The sequence below is a fragment of the Alligator sinensis genome, unplaced genomic scaffold, assembly GCF_000455745.1.
Source record: "Alligator sinensis unplaced genomic scaffold, ASM45574v1 scaffold1586_1, whole genome shotgun sequence".
NCBI classification, from domain to species: Eukaryota; Metazoa; Chordata; order Crocodylia; family Alligatoridae; genus Alligator; species Alligator sinensis.
In genome coordinates this window covers 10,658-15,360 of record NW_005843490.1, presented here as the reverse complement: position 1 = coordinate 15,360, position 4,703 = coordinate 10,658, and the positions used below count along the sequence as shown (strand labels likewise).

Sequence of the window (4,703 nt, the reverse complement as noted above, 5' to 3'; positions counted from 1 at the left end):
ATGCCTTGTTTTGTCTGTGTGCAGATGTTAACCTCCTCCTTTTCAGGAACCAAAAACTAATAGCTGTTCCCAAAACACAATGCTTTTGCTGAAAAAATAAACTGCCTACGTGTGACAAACAAATGATCAACTTCTTCCTGTTTCTTCAAGGTTGCTCTGTCTGAACCATGCATCTTTTCTCGCTGTCTAAAGTATAAATGCACTTGTCAACTTACAGTGTTCAGAGTTCCTTTGAGAACCCTCCTTGTGATCAGTTGTATAAATCCAAATAAACCAAGATGGCTCTGTCAATTCTGATACAACCACAACGCAAAGTTTGATTTCTTCCACAATTTGCATATGAATCATAGGATAAATGCAGAAGTATCAAAAAGGAATTGGTAATGTCAAAAATATGGTCACTCATTCTGACATCTTTGTGTTGGAAGATCTGTTTTATTTATTGATTGATTTACTAGCCAAGGGCCCATCAAGAAAGACAGGAGGGCAGGGCCAGGCCACCACCCACCACCCAGTGCTGTCGCCGCTCCTTGGCTGGCCACCCTCAACCCCCTTACACACACACACACACACACACACACACACACACACACACACAGAGGTGCGCGCACACACCCCCACACACACAGGCACACTTTCCCCTTACAGGCTCCCACTCTCGCATTCTGAATCACACTTTCCCCTTACAGCCCCTCCCTCCCCGCGCACGCTCCTCCTGTGCAGCCCTGCAGATGCCATGTCTGTGGGTGGGGCAGGGGTAATGGGAGCAGCAGTTTAGCTGCAGGGGGGCTAACATGAATTTTGGGGGGCTTTCACCCCCAATGCCCTCCCAGTGCTATCAGCCCACCCCCAACTACTCCCCTTGAGCAGTGGAGGTGCGGCGCTTCCAGCTTCTGGGGAATCAAACGTGAAAGCTGCAGTTTTAATCTTGGCACCAAAATTGGGTGGGAGATTAAAGCTGTGCCTTTCCCTTTCCTGCTGGGGCGGATCCCGGGGCCTGAACTGCAAAGGGCCCCTGGGGTCCTGCCCGGCTCCTGCATTAATCTTCCTATGGTAGTGGGGGGGCACTGCCATAATGAACCCCACTCCCTACCAGCTCAGCACACTGGCACCCTCACCTCTTCCTCCTCCCCCGAGCAGTGGCGCAGTTGTGCCTGCAACCACCCTCTCAGCTGTGCATGGGCAGATCATTACACACACAAACCCACACACACACACACACAGACAAGACTTTTATTATATAAGAATTTGTATCCTCTTTGGGATAAGGGAAAGATGGAGTCAAGTATCTTCCTCAAGGACTACCTGAGGCCCCTAAGGTAGGGAAAGTAGTGACTTGAAAAACATGCACTGGCTGGGAATTGGACCCAGGTCCCCTGCATGGCAAGCAGGAATTCTGCCATTGAACCACCAATGCTTGAGGAGACTGGCTGCTTGTGGAGGCCTTGGAAAATAAAATGTAATGGTGACCCTTCCTTCCATCCCAGTTCACTCCAAGGAGAAACAAGCCAAAGATTTTGGGTGCTCTTCAATCTCATGGTCCAAAGCTGATCAATAAACACTGGCCAGAACGGCAAGACACCGCCTGCCCTGGAAAAGAGAGGGGAAATGTACTTGGGCTACCTTTGGTGTGGTTGTTTTTTGTCTTTGCTTTGACAAGGACCCCAAATCCCTTTCTCAGCTCCTGATTTCCATGAGACTCCATCCTTTCCTGGGCTGGGTGCTGAGGGGATCCTGCAGTGATTGAAAGCACCTGGGAATGTGGGCGCCCAAGAGAGGCTGGATGGACATAGCAGATGTCCGCATGGGTGGTGTCTGTGCCACAGGCGGGGCATTTGGCTGCTCCTTTTCCTTTTTCTGTGCTGCTTCTTACAGGAATCTTTCCCTGGCCCAAGGGCAAGAGGAGGGAGATTTATTTATTCTTTCATTTAATTTTTTCCACGTTCCAAGCTCGATCAGCCACATCAGTTCCAAATCGGTGAGTCAGTCCAGAACCATAAAGAGGCCCTACTACTAGCAAACAACCTCCACCCCCATCTTTCCAAAACCTTTGGCTGGAATCCTATTTGCAGGCCCAAGCCTAGAGGCTTCAGGTTTAGATGCCACTGATTTTACTTCACCATATCCATAAGGCCCCAGGAGCAAGCTAGGGAAGAGTCTCCCAGTTCCATAAAGTGGGCATAAAGCCCAGGTTAACTATGCCTTACCTACACAGGTACTATCCATGCCAGCAGAGCGGTCTTCCCTGGGCACGACTACGAAAGGCAAGAAACTGCCTGCCCTGGAAAAGAGAGGGGAAATGTACTTGGGCTACCTTTGGTGTGGTGGTTTTCTGTCTTTCCTTTGACAAGGACCCCAAATCCCTTTCTCAGCTCCTGCTTTCCATACGTCTCCATCCTTTCCTGGGCTGGGTGCTGAGGGGATCCTGCAGTGATTGAAAGCACCTGGGAATGTGGGCGCCCAAGAGAGGCTGGATGGACATAGCAGATGTCCGCATGGGTGGTGTCTGTGCCACAGGCGGGGCTCTACTAGGACTTCACATTCTCCTTTCCTTCCAGGCTACCTTCACGGGTCATGCTGAGGCCTCTGCCTGTCTGCCAGCTCCAACAAACACCTAGGAACCTCGACTGGTTCAAGCTTCGCTGACAGGTGAGACCTTGATTCTCTCTCTCTGTCTTACTCCAGACACAGACCTGACTTTTACTGATCTCTTTTACTCCAGGTACAGCTTTCTAAACCTTACTTTTCTTGATCAAACTTAACAAGCCCACTTTCTTAACCTCAGACTTAGTTTAATCCCTATGTCTCTCCCTCTCTCTCTCTCTTACTCTAGGTGCAGCTTTCCAAATCTGACTTTTCTGGCTCAAACTTGAGCTAAAGTTCCCCAAATTCCCAATTGAAACTGTGTAATATTGTAACTGTCTCGTTTGTTTTTCCTTGCATGGCTATTACTTCTAGTATCATCATAAGTTTCCTTTACCTGGCAATAAAATCACTTCTATGCTCAAGCTGGTTGCCATACTCTCTCTGAACCTCATTTACTCTTCCTTCTCCTCCTCCCATTTGCTCTGCAGCAATGATTCTTTTACCTGAGCCGAAGAGGAGCAATGTTAACAAGGGCAGGAGTCAAACTGCTGCTTGCCTGTATCAGGCTGGCCCCTGAAAGAGCCAGTGAATCAGTGATTGAATGCATAACACAGTAACAGGCAGAAATTAACACCTGGGAAACCACAGATCAACCAACGGAAGAAATTAATAGCAGACAATGTAGGAACTGGGACATCTCGAAACATCACTGATCAAGGGCTAGAAGCCCTGGCCTGAGTTAATCAACACCAGGGACCAACTTTTGGGTTGAATATCTCCAGATCAACCACTCCCAGAGCCCTATTCAAAATTCATCAATGGACTCACACACCTGCACGTACATGCAGACGACCCCTGGGGCTGACAGATGCCATCCAGTAGCCACCGAGGGGGAAGTCCTAAGAGGGTCAACAAACCCTGGATTGGGCAAACCTGAAAACTGGGGAGTCACCAAAGTCTGCCAAGGACAGATAAAAAGCAGTGAAAAGTGACCCTCAGCGGCGCCCTCTTCATCTCCAACTTGACCAGTACCCAACCTGTCCAGCCAAGAGGACCAGCTGGCAACCCCCTTCTGGAAGATAACAGCACACTGGAAGAAGCCTCGACTGGCCATCGGTGGCAGACTCCAGCACCTGTGGGATAGGTATACCTGACTCTTGTAGCTTGGTACTGTGTGTGGAAGTGAAAAGAATGGCTAAGGCCTCAGGGGGAGAGAGAAAATCTTTAGATAAGAGGAAGATGACCATTGAAGCTGTCTTGAAGGACACAACACAGCTAGCCCCAAGGCGGGCAAAACTAGTTTAGGCAACCCTTTGTCTTGAATCTGTAAGATGGTTAAATGCCTTGGCTGTAAGGAGAGAGGCCACACGAAAATATTTCTGTGATGGTCTCTCTCCGATAGCTATCGGAATAAAGTTTCTACCTGACCCAATTCTAAATTATACAGCATGTTTCTTCCCCCACATGTGTGTGTGCATGTGTGTGTGTGTGTGTGTGTGTGTGTGTGTGCGCGCGTGTGTGTGTATGGGGACCAGCCCCAAGGTTTAGGATTTAACTTCATTACACGGTGTTTCAATCCACCTAATGAACCAGAATTTTAAGGATCCAGAGCTAGACATTTGTAGCCAACATTATTTGGTGGAGAACGCGGGCATTATTCTAGGATTATTAACGGATTGGTAATTGGAGAGACTGTGTCTCCAGATAGAACCCACGTCCACGGAGGTGGGTGGGCAAGAGTCACCCAAGGGGGTGGGCAGACTCAAGGAGGGTCTGGATTTAGAAGTCACCCAAGGGGGAGGACTAGGATTGGCATCCCAAGTTAACGATAACAAAAAATTGTTTTTAAGATATATAGGGAGTAAAAGGAAGGCCCAGGGAGGAATAGGACCCTTAATAAATGGGCAGAAGCGATTGGTGACGAACAGGGGGGACAAGGCTGAACTCCTCAACGAGTTCTTTGCCTCAGTGTTCCTAAGCGAGGGGCACGACAAGTCTCTCACTGGGGTTGTAGAGAGGCAGCAGCAAGGCGCCAGACTGCCATGCGTAGACCCTGAGATGGTGCAGAGTCACTTGGAAGAACTGGATGCCTTTAAGTCGGCAGGCCCGGATGAGCT

At 49.1% G+C, this 4,703-nt stretch overlaps 1 non-coding gene across 1 annotated transcript; it reads right to left on the bottom strand.

The window, feature by feature from the left end:
• Positions 1 to 1,346: 1,346 nt before the first annotated feature.
• Positions 1,347 to 1,417, bottom strand: TRNAG-GCC. The gene has a single exon. It is a non-coding gene; the product is annotated as a tRNA-Gly (tRNA).
• Positions 1,418 to 4,703: the final 3,286 nt, after the last annotated feature.